Below are 15,610 nucleotides of genomic sequence, written 5' to 3'. Positions count from 1 at the left end.
TAAGGGAACTAGGACGATGGTTGTGGTACCATACATACCATGGAGGCTGTGTGAGGATTTGCCCACACAATCATAAAAGGTTGTGGTGTGCACGACATGCCTTCTCTACATCCTCCCTAGAGTCCTCGTGGGCCTTCTATTCTCCCCCATGCATCGAGCGGTGATAACCGTCTCATGTAGGATGCGGAGCAGAGGGTGCGCTGGCTCCCACCGACCTGATTCAGCAACGGTAATGAAGGAGGATGCCAGGTAAGACAAGGCAGTGGCAGCGAAGATGACAACCACGAGTGAACGGTATCTCTATCTACTCCTAATGGAGCAGTTGGTGAATAGTCTCCAAAGTTTATTTTCGCTGGGTTTTTTTTCGTCTCTCCTCCCACCACCCCTCTCATTCTAGTCCATCGGTTTATTTTTCTCTCCACTCTTTATTACAACCAGGACTTTCCTAACGTATAACAAATCACGGATCTAACTTCCTGAAATTATTCATATCAATCGATTTCTTTTATTGGTTCAATTTGTCTTAGGAAACAAATAACAAATTTTTAAGAAACAAATAATAGATTTGAATCTAACTTTCCTAACTTATCTAAATCAATCGATTTCCCTCATTAGTGAAATTTGTTTTAGGAAATAAATAACAGACACGTCACAAACTTTCCTCCCAATAAATAGTTTATTAACATTTGCAAACTTTCCTAATCAGACACGTCACAAACGGGCAGGTACTGATATCATGTTACCAAACAATAAAACCCCATTTGCATAGAAATCAGTTCAAAATCCTAACTTTCCTAAATTTTTACCTTTCCTTGATAACATCCAATATTTCCTATATTTTCCACCTATTGAAGGAAATCACCCCTCCATTGATATTAGCATTTTTTGGAATGAGATCTCCCGGGTATGTTTTTTGCGATTCTTTCCAATTGTGACCTCTCCTTTCGCTGCGGCTCCTTCTCGCATAATCACCTCCACCACAGCCAGCTGACGCCACCCTAGACCTCTTGCCTCTACACACCTTCTCCGCCACCTCCTCCTCGTACTCCATTGACAATACCTCCACCACATTTGTCCATGGCGGTGTCGAGGGCATGGCACAACAGCGTATCAGTGGTACAGCAGCGCATAGCAGCAGGAAGAAGCACGCAGCAGGCGAGGCGAGCGGCCGGCAGTGGAGAGCAGAGATGCGGCTGGCGTGGCTGAGGGGGCGGCCGGCAGAAGATGGCCGCGGCAGGAGGTGGCGCGAGGCAGGGGCGCGACAGCGGGGCGAGCGAAGGGATAGGCGGCAGCAGACGGGGCGAGCGCGGCCAAGGTGTGCATCGCGCGGGGCACAGTGGTGCGGTGGCTGTGGCGAGCGTGATGGCAACGGCGGGCGCGACGGACGTGGTGTGGCACGTGCCTGGGCATGGAGAGCCAGAGAGGGAGTGGCCCCGCGGGCGCGGAAGAAGAGCTGAAGGCTCGGGCATGGGCGCACATAGGAGCGGGCATGTGCCACGGGGTCAATCCGAGGAGCTCAGTGGCTACCCCTGCAATGGATGATACATCCATTTTGCATCATGCTTTTATATCAATATTTATTGCATTATGGGCTGTTATTACACATTATATCTCAATACTTATGGCTATTCTCCCTTATTTTATAAGGTTTACCATGAAGAGGGGGAATGCCGGCAGCTGGAATTCTGGCTGGAAAAGGAGCAAACATTGGAAACCTATTCTGCACAGCTCCAAAAGTCCTGAAACTCCACGAAACAACTCCTTGGATTTAATAAGAATTTATGAGCGAAAGAAATAGGCCAGGGGGGCCACACCCTGTCCAGGAGACAGGGGGGCGCCCCCCCTATAGGGCGCGGCCTCCTATCTCCTGGGCCCCTGGTGGGCCTCCAGCGTCCATCTTCTGCTATATCATCACTTTTACCCTGGAAAAAATCGTGGGCAAGCTTACGGGACGAAACTCCATCGCCACGAGGCGGAACCTTCGCGGAATCAATCTAGGGCTCTGGCGGAGCTGTTCTGCCGGGGACACTTCCCTCCGGGAGGGGGAAATCATCACCAACGTCATCACCAACGATCCTCTCATCGAGAGAGGGTCAATCTCCATCAACATCTTCACCAGCACCATCTCTTCTCAAAACCCTAGTTCATCTCTTGTATCCAATCTTGTATCAAAACCACAAATTGGTACTTGTGGGTTGCTAGTAGTGTTGATTACTCCTTGTAGTTGATGCTAATTGGTTTACTTGGTGGAAGATCATATGTTCAGATCCTTTATGCATATTATTACTCCTCTGATTTTGAACATGAATATGCTTTGTGAGTAGTTATGTTTGTTCCTGAGGACATGGGTGAAGTCTTGCTATTAGTAGTCATGTGAATTTGGTATTCGTTCAATATTTTGATGAGATGTATGTTGTATTTCCTCTAGTGGTGTTATGTGAACGTCGACTACATGACACTTCACCATTATTTGGGCCTAGAGGAAGGCATAGGGAAGTAATAAGTAGATGATGGGTTGCTAGAGTGACAGAAGCTTAAATCCTAGTTTATGCGTTGCTTCGTTAGGGGTTGATATGGACCCATATGTTTAATGATGTCACTAGTAGAAAAGGGGGCAATGGTCCAGGCCAGGTCAGCCCATTAGTCCCGATTCAATCTAGAACCGGGACCAATGGGGGCATTGGACCCGGTTCATGAGCCCCGAGGGCCGGCCGGGCCACGTGGGCCATTGGTCCTGGTTTGTATGGACCTTTTGGTCCCGGTTGGTGGGACGAACCGGGACTAATGGGCCTCGCTCCTGGCCACCACCATTGGTCCCGGTTGTTGGCATGAACCGGGACCAAAGGCTGCCCTTTAGTCCCGGTTCTTGCCACGAACCGGGACCAATTAATTGCCTATATAAACCCCTCGCCCGCGAGCAGAGCACTCCCACTGCTCTGTTTTTCATGGCCGGCGAGGGGAGAGCTTTGTGGTGCTCTAGCTCACCTCCTATGCACAAGAGGTGTTCGATGGAATGCCCGAGCCACACTACTTAAGCTTTCTCCTCTCCAAGCTCGACCTTCAAGCTCCATTTTCCTCAATATTTGTCTAGGTTTAGCGGCCGTCACGTCCCGTCCCCGTCTTCACCGCCGTCGATCACCCGCGCCGATCTTGTCGCCGGCACCACCGTGGTGAGCCTCTTGTTCTTATCTTCTTTCTGAAAAGAAAAAAAATTCTTACTTGTATGTTTATATAGATACTTGTATAATTTTCTTACTTTTATTATTGCATCTTATATAGTGCGATGGTTTTGGTATCCGCCCCCGTCGGCCCTCGTCCTATCTATGATTCGGATATGGTATATATTATCTTTTCATAACTATTGGTTCATTTATTGTTTATGACAATTATGCCGACCAACGTGACATAGATTTTATTTATCTAGGAGGTTGTTGAACCGGAAATTCCAACCGACCCTATTGTCGAGAGGTTAAATTTAGTTGAAGAAGAAAACAATTTGTTGAAGGAAAAAATTAGAAAAATTGAGGAGGAGAAGATGATATTGGAGTTGCATGTTGCGGATGTCGTCGATGATCACAAGATCAAGATGGATGCAATGCGCTTGAAGATTAGAAAGATTAAAAAATATGCCATTCATACCGAGGCTTGGTATCATTATGCCGTTGGATCAGTTGTTACATTGGTTGCGATTATGATCGCATTTGTTTTCGCATTGAAATGTTTTACATAGTTTCAGTGTATGGTTTAATTAATTTAGATGCTCTGCAGACCTTTATGTTGTTAGAGAGAACTATGTATGTACTTTGGTTTTAATGTGATGATGAACTTCTATTAATTTGGTCACTTGATTATCTATTCATGATGTTCTGTAATGATTTTTGACACACTTAATTATATATAATGCATGCAGATGAACCGGCAATGGATGTACGGTTCGAGACACACCTCCGAGTACATTAAGGGCTTGTATGATTTTCTCGAAGTGGCTGAGGCAAACAAGCAGAATGGTTTTATGTGTTGTCCATGCCCTATATGTGGGAATACGAAGTCTTACTCTGACCGGAAAATCCTTCACACCCACCTGTTTTACAAGGGTTTCATGCCACACTATAATGTTTGCACGAGGCACGGAGAAATAGGGGTTATGATGGAAGACAATGAAGAAGAAGAGTACGATGACAACTATGTACCCCCTGAATACGGTGATGCTACTGAACATCAAGAGGAACCAAACGATGTGCACGATGATGCTGCAACGGGTGAAGCTGCTGAAGATCAAGAGGAACCAGACGATGTGCCCGATGATGATGATCTCCGCCGGGTCATTGTCGATGCAAGGACGCAATGCGAAAGTCAAAAGGAGAAGCTGAAGTTCGATCGCATGTTAGAGGATCACAAAAAAGGGTTGTACCCCCATTGCGAAGATGGCAACACAAAGCTCGGTACCGTACTGGAATTGCTGCAGTGGAAGGCAGAGAATGCTGTGCCTGGCAAAGGATTTGAGAAGCTACTAAAAATATTGAAGAAGAAGCTTCCAAAGGATAACGAATTGCCCGACAGTACATACGCAACAAAGAAGGTCGTATGCCCTCTAGGATTGGAGGTGCAGAAGATACATGCATGCCCTAATGACTGCATCCTCTATCGCGGTGCGTACAAGGATCTGAACGCATGCCCGGTATGCGGTGCATTACGGTATAAGATCAGACGAGATGACCCTGGTGATGTTAACGGCGAGCCCCCCAGGAGAGGGTTCCTACGAAGGTGATGTGGTATGCTCCTATAATACCACGGTTGAAACGTCTGTTCAGAAACGGAGAGCATGCCAAGTTGATGCGATGGCACAGTGAGGACCGTAAGAAAGATGGGAAGTTAAGAGCACCCGCTGACGGTTCGCAGTGGAGAAAAATTGAGAGAAAGTACTGGGATGAGTTTGCAAGTGACCCAAGGAACGTATGGTTTGCTTTAAGCGCGGATGGCATTAATCCTTCCGGGGAGCAGAGCAGCAATCACAGCACCTGGCCCGTGACTCTATGTATGTATAACCTTCCTCCTTGGATGTACATGAAGCGGAAGTTCATTATGATGCCAGTTCTCATCCAAGGCCCTAAGCAACCCAGCAACGACATTGATGTGTACCTAAGGCCATTAGTTCAAGAACTTTTATAGTTGTGGAATGGAAACGATGTACGTACGTGGGATGAGCACAAACAGGAGGAATTTGACCTAAACGATTGGCCATCAACGATTGGCCCGCTCTCAGTAACCTTTCAGGACAGACAAACAAGGGATACCACGCATGCACGCACTGTTTACTTGACAGCGATAGTATATACCTGGGAAGCTGCAGGAAGAATGTGTACCTGGGCCATCGTTGATTTCTTCTGACCAACCATCATTGTCGAAAGAAAGGCAAGCATTTCAAAGGCGAGGCAAATCACCGGAATAAGCCCGCCATGCGTACCGGTGATCACGTACTTGCTATGGTCAATGATTTACACGTAATCTTTGGAAAGGGTCCCGGCGGACTAGCTGTTCCGAGTGACGCTGGGGGACACGCACCCATGTGGAAGAAGAAATCTATATTTTGGGACCTACCCTACTGGAAAGACCTAGAGGTCCGCTCTTCGATCGACGTGATGCACGTGACGAAGAACCTTTGCGTGAACCTGCTAGGCTTCTTGGGCGTGTATGGGAAGACAAAAGATACAGCTGAGGAACGGGAGGACCTGCAATGTTTGCACGAAAAAGACGGCATGCCTCCAAAGCAATATGAAGGTCCTGCCAGCTATGCTCTTACCAAAGAAGAGAAGGAAATCTTCTTTGAATGCCTGCTTAGTATGAAGGTCCCGACTGGCTTCTCTTCGAATATAAAAGGAATAATAAATATGGCAGAGAAAAAGTTTCAGAACCTAAAGTCTAATGACTGCCACGTGATTATGACGCAACTGCTTCCGGTTGCATTGAGGGGGCTTCTACCGGAAAACGTCCGATTAGCCATTGTGAAGCTATGTGCATTCCTCAATGCAATCTCTCAGAAGGTGATCGATCCAAAAATCATACCAAGGCTAAGGAGTGATGTGGTGCAATGTCTTGTCAGTTTCGAGCTGGTGTTCCCACCATCCTTCTTCAATATCATGACGCACGTCCTAGTTCATCTAGTTGACGAGATTGTCATTCTGGGCCCCGTATTTCTACACAATATGTACCCCTTTGAGAGTTTCATGGGAGTTCTAAAGAAATATGTCCGTAACCGCGCTAGGCCAGAAGGAAGCACCTCCATGGGCCATCAAACAGAGGATGTCATCGGGTTTTGTGTTGACTTCATTCCTGGCCTTAAGAAGATAGGTCTCCCTAAATCGCGGTATGAGGGGAGACAGACTGGAAAAGGCACGCTTGGAAGGGACTCAATAATATGCAGGGACAGATATTCTTGGTCTCAAGCACACTACAGAGTTCTACAGAACTCTACCTTGGTGACCCGTATGTCGATGAACACAAGAACAGTCTGCGCTCCAAACACCCGGAGCAGTGCGACGACTGGATTACATGTGAACACATCAGGACTTTCAGTAGTTGGTTGGAAGCACGTCTCAGAGGTGACAACACTGTTTGTGATGAGCTGTACTTGTTGTCCAAGGGACCATCTTTGACTATATTGATTTGGAAAGGATGTGAGATAAATGAGAATACATTTTACACGATTGACCAAGATCAAAAGAGCACCAACCAAAACAGCGGTGTCCGCTTTGATGCAACAACCGTGAGGGGAAAGGACACATATTATGGTTACATAGTGGACATATGGGAACTTGACTATGGACATGATTTTAAGGTCCCTTTGTTTAAGTGTAAATGGGTCAATCTGTCAGGAGGCGGGGTACAGGCAGACCCACAGTACGGAATGACAACAGTGGATCTGAAAAATCTTGGGTACACTTATGAACCGTTCGTCCTAGCCAATGATGTGGCACAGGTTATCTATGTGAAGGACATGTCTACCAGACCAAGAAAGAGAAAAGATAAGGAAGCGAATACATCATACGATGAGCCAAAGCACCACATAGTTCTTTCAGGAAAAAGGGACATCGTGGGAGTGGAGAGCAAGACAGACATGTCTGAAGATTATGAAAAGTTTCATGAAATTCCTCCCTTCAAAGTCAAGCCTGACCCCAACATCCTGATAAACGATGAAGATTATCCATGGTTACGACGCAATAAGCAAATGACACAAGCGAAAAAAAAAGTGAAGACTTTCTCCCGCAACTATTATGATGATACCATGCCAACTTTGTAACAGACGAGTATGATACCATTGTCCGTTTTGTACATGCACATGCTATGTGGGTGAATTTATGATACCATGCCAACTTTCAACTTTTTCAGAGTTCATTTGAAATGCTTTACTGTCTTATGGTTCGGCCCTCGTAATAATTAAAAATAGCAACAATAAGTATTTTGTTGTAAGTAGAAACAAAATAAAATAAATAAAGCAAGAAAGAAACAAAAAAACAAAAAAAAGTGTTTTCAAATTTGAAAACTAATGGCACTAACAGAAAGTTTATAATTTTTCTAAAACTAAAAGCAAAAAAGAATTAAAAAATAAAGCAAAAAACAAAAGAAAATAAATAATGCAGAAAACAAAACAAAAAAACTGGAAAATAATTAAAAATAGCAACAATAAGTATTTTGTTGTAAGTAGAAACAAAATAAAATAAATAAAGCAAGAAAGAAAACAAAAAAACAAAAAAAGTGTTTTCAAATTTGAAAACTAATGGCACTAACAGAAAGTTTATAATTTTCCTAAAACTAAAAGCAAAAAGAATTAAAAAATAAAGCAAAAAACAAAAGAAAATAAATAATGCAGAAAACAAAACAAAAAAACTGAAAAAAATAAAATAGCAACAATAAGTAAAGAAAACAAAAAACAAAAAATGCCTCCTACTGGGCCCCCACGGCCTGAATACGACTAGAAACCCTACTATGGGCCAGGATTCAGGCCCGCAGTAGGCCCAGAAGGCCCATCAGGCAAAGCAGTAGCAAGTAGGCCCGAAGCCTGCGGTGGAGAGGAGCTCGAGAGGGGTGCGGCAGTGGGGCTTATAAACCACTGCGCGCCCCTCTCAACTAGCGAGGTGGGACTAAACTTTGGCCCCGACGCGGGCAGCACAGGGGCCTTTGGTCCTGATTGGTGGCACCAACGGGTCTAAAAGGGGGGCATTGGTATCGATGACTAAAGGGGGGCATTGGTACCGGTTGGTGCCATGAACCGGTACCAATGCCCCCCTTTAGTCCCGGTTGGTGCCACCAACCGGGACCAAAGGCCGCCGCTTCCCGCCTTTGGGCTGCTGACAAGAGGCCTTTGGTCCCGGTTGGTGGCACCAACCAGGACTAAAGGGTGCATTAGTCCCGGTTGGTGCCAACCAACACTAAAGGCTTTGCTATATAAGCAGCACTTAGCAGTTTCCGGACAAATCGCCCACTTCTCCCCCGACGCCCCCTACTCCTCCTCGTCACCGTCGCCGCCGACGCCCCTGCTCCACCTTGCCGTCGTCGCCACCACCGACGCCGTCAGGCTGCTCGCCTGAGCCGTCGTCGCCGCCCCCTGTGAGCACAGCCTGCTCCCGCGCCCCTCCCGTCCCGCGCCCCTGCGCGGCCACGCCCGCCGCCCTCCTGCAGCGGCCGCCGCACCGCCGACCCTGTCCTGCGCGGCCGGCACGCGCCGCCGCCCTGCGCGGCCGGCGCGCGCCGCCCTGCCTGCGAGGCCGCCGCGCGCGCCGCCGCCCGCCGCCCCTGCCCACATTTTCCTCCATAGCAATTTCCATTGCATTTTTTTGCATTTTTTTGTGTATATGTGTTTGTATGTGTATATATGTGTACATGTTTATAGTATTTTTTTTCATAAGTGTATTTTTTTTGTTCATTGCATTTTTTCATATATATAATGTATATATGTATGTGGTAGCTATATATATGATGAATGGATGTGGCTATATATGTATGTATGAATATAATGTTCATAGCATTTTTTTTGTTTATATATGTATTAATTTTTTATTTAGGTTGTTAGTAGATATAAATTTTAGGTTAGTGCATTTTAGGTTAGTGTAGAGGAGAAAGTAAGAAGGAAGAAGAAGAAGAAAAAGAATGAGAGGAAAAGGGAAAATAAGAAGAGGAAGAAGAGGAGAGGAAGAAGAGGAGAAATAAATAAGAAGAGGAAAAAGGAAGAAAAAGAAGAGGAGAAGAAGAAAGGAATAGAGGAGAAGAAGAAAAAATAGAAAAAAAATTCTATTTTTTCTTCTTCTCCTCTATTCCTTTCTTCTTCTCCTCTTTTTTTTCTTTTTTTTCTTCTTCTTCTTCTTCCTTCTTCCTTCTTCCTCTTTTCTTCCTTTTCCTTAATTATTTTCCTTTCTCGAGGGAGAAGAAGAAAAAGAAGAGGAGAAGAAGAAAGAAAGGAATAGAGGAGAAAGAAGAAACTTCAACACGAGGGGGGGGGTACCGATACCCCCTCCCCGATAACATTATTTTCTCATGTATATGTATGTCGCGTCGTTGTCGATATAACCCCCTCGAGATAACTTCGACATAAGGGGCGGTCCATATATATACCCCCTCTCGACCGTGATAACTTATACAACGGCAGCACCCCCCTCGGCCCTCTCGCTCGACCAAAACTCTCGAGGACACCCAAACCCTAGAGAGAAAATGATGTTGGTCTCCTACCCCCTCCCGCCGTGCCCCTACCCGACGAATTAACTCTGTCGAGGCCACCCAAATTTACCAAGTTAAAAGAGCGTTGTCGTCAAGGCCACCCCAAACCCTTGAAGCGTTGTGTCGAGGCGACCCCAAACCCTAGAGAAGCAGCGTCGAGGCCACTAACATGATTCCTTATTGTGATTAGCTAGCTAGTTCTACGTTTGCCACTAATATATATATATATATATATATATATATATATATATATCCATCTGTACCATGTTTGAATAATAATTGACATGCTGTAAATATTTGCAGAAACTATGGAGCACTCCCGAGACGAAGAAACATAAGCGATGTTGGGGGACATAATCGCACAAGGAAGTGATGAAGTTGCGTCATTTCTCAACGACACCGATGGTCAGGAAGGACTGGGTGAAGAAGAGGGCTATGTCCATGATGGCTTCGGCCCATTAATGCCGGTACAAGAAGAGGGCTATGTTCATGATGGCTCCGGTGACACAATGGAGGTACAAGAAGGAGACCGTGTTGACTGCTCCGGTGACCGAACCGAGTCCGGCCAGGTATATATATATTAGTTAAGCCCGTGCTGACTAGTTAATTGATGCATCCATTGTTTTGGTATATGTACACATATTAATTACTCTCGTCTTTCTTCCTTTTAATTTCTAGCCCTTCGGATCGAGCACAACTTCGGTAAGGAGACGAGGCCCGAAGAAAAAGTTGAGCTCAGATGAAAAGTTTGAGATCATAGAAATCGCGCCCGATGGCGAACCGATTAAACCCATCCGGACAAAGAAGGCATTTTCTGCTCAGTGTGGGGTTCTTGTTAGGGACAAGATCCCGATCAGCATCCAGCAATGGTATAGGCCTAAGGAGGAAGACCCTGAGGTGTCTTATGTCAATGATATGCAGAAAGAATATCTTTGGACTCAGCTGAAGGCAAATTTCACCCTACCGCCAGAGGAGGATCCGCAGAAGCCAGTTAAAGAGCAATTAATCAAGTCTTGTGCTCTTAAGAAGATGGCAACCCTATTCAGGAGGTGGAGGGAAGAGCTGAACAAGTTTGTCGACAAAAAAAGACACCAGAATTCATCGGCAAATATGAGAAGATCAAAGATCACTGGCCCGCATTTGTGGCCCACAAGACATCGGAAAAGCGTAAGAAGATGTCGGCGACAAATAAGCAAAATGCTGCGAAGAAGAAGCTTCACCATCGCACGGGGTCAGGTGGCTACCTCAAAGCCCGGCCTAAGTGGTCCAAGGCTGAGAATGATCTGCTTGAAAAAGGGATCGAACCAGAGACAATGTACTGGCCAGACCGTTGCCGGACTTGGTTGTTCGGGGCTGGCGGAACCTTAGACCCTGTATCAGGGAAGTGCCATTGGACGGACGAGCAAATGCAAATACCAGTCAAGAACCTTCAACACTATATCGATGCAGCGCAGCGAGGGACGTTCGTTCCAGACAGGGAGAAGGACGAGCTCACAATGGCCCTCGGGAATCCTGAGCACCCTGGACAGACACGAGGCACGCCAGGCTCCATTCCGTGGAAGGTTGGTTTTCCGGACGCAGGGGGTTACAAAACCCACGAGAGGAGGAAGAAACTGGAGCAGGGCCAACTGCAGGCGCTGCACGAAAGGGTAATGAGGCTAGAGGAACGAGAAGAGGAACGAGAAGCAGCAAATCACAGCAAACGACCTGCCGAAGCTTTCCCCGAAGCTACCCCGCCATCTTAGCGGAGAAGCAGCATGGCTTCCACCGAGCTGCTTCAGTCGGAGCATGTCTTGACGGCTCCTACCAGCTATCCCGTGGATGCTATCACGGAGTCTCAAAATTGCCACATTATGACGCGATGGATGAATTTGAAGGTCAAGGCGGCTGTTGGCTCTGTTTATCCTACTGGACCCGACGCAACTTATCACTGTCGGCCGATTCCAGAAGGATATGCTAGGGTGATGGTGGATGAAATAACGGAGGGATTTGAAGACCTCCTGCTTGACCACCCTACCGGTGAAGGGGAGACTAGGCTGGGTTCAGCTCTGAAGACTCCATGCCTATGGCGGAAGGAGCTCATCAACCTTCCGAACTGGACGCCTCCGCCTCCTCCTCCTCCTCCGGCGAGTCAGGGCACTCTGCCTCCTCCTCCGGCGAGTGATGATCAAGGCGTGCGTGGCGGCACTCCGCCTCCTTCTCCGACACATGGCGGCACTCCGCCTCCTTCTCCGCCTGCGCTGACGCTCCCGAGCAGCCAGTAGTTGTTGGGGAACGTAGTAATTTCAAAAAAATTCCTACGCACACGCAAGATCATTGTGATGCATAGCAACAAGAGGGGAGAGTGTTCGTCCATGCACCCTCGTAGACCATAAGCGGAAGCGTTATGACAACGCGGTTGATGTAGTCGTATGTCTTCACGATCCGACCGATCCAAGCACCGAACGTACGGCACCTCCGAGTTCAGCACACGTTCAGCTCGATGACGATCCCCGGGCTCCGATCCAGCAAAGCTTCGGGGATGAGTTCCATCAGCATGACGGCGTGGTGACGATGATGATGTTCTACCGGCGCAGGGCTTCGCCTAAACTCCGCGACGATATGACCGAGGTGGAATATGGTGGAGGGGGGCACCGCACACGGCTAAGGAACAATCCGTAGATCAGCTCGTGTGTCCATGGGGTGCCCCCTGCCCCCGTATATAAAGGAGGGAGGGGGGAGGCCGGCCGGCCCTTGTTGGGCGCGCCAGGAGGAGGAGTCCTCCTCCTAGTAGGAGTAGGACTCCTCCTTTCCTACTCCTACTAGGAGGGGAAGGAAGGGGGAGAGGAGGGGAAGGAAAGAGGGGGGCGCCGCCCCCCCTCCTAGTCCAATTCGGACCAGAGGGAGAGGGGGCGCGCGGCCCTTCCTGGCCGCCCCTCTCTCTTCCCACCAAGGCCCATGTGGCCCATTAACTCTCCGGGGGGGTCCGGTAACCCTCCGGCACTCCGGTTTTCTCCGAAATCACCCGGAACACTTCCGGTGTCCGAATATAGTCGTCCAATATATCAATCTTTATGTCTCGACCATTTCGAGACTCCTCGTCATGTCCGTGATCACATCCGGGACTCCGAACAAACTTCGGTACATCAAAACTTGTAAACTCATAATAAAACTGTCATCGTAACGTTAAGCGTGCGGACCCTACGGGTTCGAGAACTATGTAGACATGACCTAGAACTATTCTCGGTCAATAACCAATAGCGGAACCTGGATGCCCATATTGGTTCCTACATATTCTACGAAGATCTTTATCGGTCAAACCGCATAACAACATACGTTGTTCCCTTTGTCATCGGTATGTTACTTGCCCGAGATTTGATCGTCGGTATCCAATACCTAGTTCAATCTCGTTACCGGCAAGTCTCTTTACTCGTTCTGTAACACATCATCTTATAACTAACTCATTAGTTACAATGCTTGCAAGGCTTAGGTGATGAGTATTACCGAGAGGGCCCAGAGATACCTCTCCGACAATCGGAGTGACAAAACCTAATCTCGAATTATGCCAACCCAACATGTACCTTCGGAAACACCTGTAGAGCACCTTTATAATCACCCAGTTACGTTGTGACGTTTGGTAGCACACAAAGTGTTCTTCCGGTAAACGTGAGTTGCACAATCTCATAGTTGCAGGAACTTTGTATAAGTCATGAAGAAAGCAATAGCAACATACTAAACGATCAAGTGCTAGGCTAACGGAATGGGTCATGTCAATCACATCATTCTCCTAATGATGTGATCCCATTAATCAAATGACAACACATGTCTATGGTTAGGAAACATAACCATCTTTGATTAATGAGCTAGTCAAGTAGAGGCATACTAGTGACTATATGTTTGTCTATGTATTCACACATGTATCATGTTTCCGGTTAATACAATTCTAGCATGAATAATAAACATTTATCATGAAATAAGGAAATAAATAATAACTTTATTATTGCCTCTAGGGCATATTTCCTTCAGTCTCCCACTTGCACTAGAGTCAATAATCTAGTTCACATCGCTATGTGATTTAACACCAATATTCACATCTGCATGTGATTAATACCCATAGTTCACATCATCATGTGATCAACACCCAAAGGGTTTACTAGAGTCAATAATCTAGTTCACATCGCTATGTGATTAACACCCAAAAGAGTACTAAGGTATGATCATGTTTTGCTCGTGAGAGAAGCTTAGTCAACGGGTCTGTCATATTCAGAGCCGTATGTATTTCGCAAATATTCTATGTCCACAATGCTCTGCACGGAGCTACTCTAGCTAATTGCTCCCACTTTCAATATGTATCCAGATTGAGACTTAGAGTCATCTGGATTGGTGTAAAAGCTTGCATCGTTGTAACTTTTACGACGGGCTCTTTTATCACCTCCATAATCGAGAAACATCTCCTTAGTCCTCACTAAGGATATTCTTGACCCATGTCCAGTGATCTACTTATTAGATCAAAATTGTATTCCTTTGCCAAACACAGAGCAAGGTATACAATAGGTCTGGTTCACAGCATAGCATACTTTATAGAACCTATGACTGAGGCATAGGGAATGACTTTTCATTCTCTTTCTATTTTCTGCAATGGTCGGGTCTTGAGTCTTACTCAACTTCACACCTTGTAACACAGGCAAGAACTCCTTCTTTGACTGTTCCATTTTGAACTATTTCAAAAATTTATCAAGGTATGTACTCATTGAAAAATCTTATCAAGCGTCTTGATCTATCTATATAGATCTTGATGCTCAATGTGTAAGCAGCTTCACCGAGGTCTTGCTTTGAAAAACTCTTATTCAAGTATCCTTTCATGCTATCCAGAATTTCCATATCATTTCCAATTAACAATATGTCATCCACATATAATATTAGAAATGCTACAGAGCTCCCACTCACTTTCTTGTAAATACAGGCTTCTTCAAAAGTCTGTATAAAACCATATGCTTTGATCAACTCATCAAAGCATATATTCCAACTCCGAGATGCTTGCACCAGTCCATAGATGGATCGCTGGAGCTTGCACAATTTGTTAGCACCTTTAGGATTGACAAAACCTTCTGGTTGCATCATATACAACTCTTCTTTAAGAAAACCATTAAGGAATGCAGTTTTGTTTATCCATTTGCCAGATTTCATAAAATGCGGCAATTGCTAACATGATTCAGACAGACTTAAGCATAGATACGAGTGAAAAACTCTCATCGTAGTCAACACCTTGAACTTGTCGAAAACCTTTTGCGACAATTCTAGCTTTGTAGATAGTAACACTATCAGCGTCCGTCTTCCTCTTGAAGATCCATTTAATCTCAATGTCTCGCCGATCATTGGGCAAGTCAATCAAAGTCCATACTTTGTTTTCATACATGGATCTTATCTCAGATCTCATGGCCTCAAGCCATTTTGCGGAATCTGGGCTCACCATCGCTTCTTCATAGTTCGTAGGTTCGTCATGGTCTAGTAACATAACTTCCAGAACAGGATTACCGTACCACTCTGGTGCGGATCTTACTCTGGAAGACCTACGAGGTTCTGTAGTAACTTAATCTGAAGTTTCATGATCATCATCATTAACTTCCTCACTAATTGGTGTAGTAGTCACAGGAACAGATTTCTGTGATGAACTACTTTCCAATAAGGGAGCAGGTACAGTTACCTCATCAAGTTCTACTTTCCTCCCACTCACTTCTTTCGAGAGAAACTCCTTCTCTAGAAAGGATCCATCTTAGCAACGAATATCTTGCTCTCGGATCTGTGATAGAAGGTGTACCCAACAGTTTCCTTTGGGTATTCTATGAAGACGCACTTCTCCGATTTGGGTTCGAGCTTATCAGGTTGAAAACCTTTTTCATATAAGCATCGCAACTCCAAACTT

This window comes from Triticum aestivum, chromosome 2B (genome assembly GCF_018294505.1).
Source record: "Triticum aestivum cultivar Chinese Spring chromosome 2B, IWGSC CS RefSeq v2.1, whole genome shotgun sequence".
In the NCBI taxonomy this organism is placed as follows: Eukaryota; Viridiplantae; Streptophyta; class Magnoliopsida; order Poales; family Poaceae; genus Triticum; species Triticum aestivum.
Note: the sequence above shows the minus strand (reverse complement) of the source record.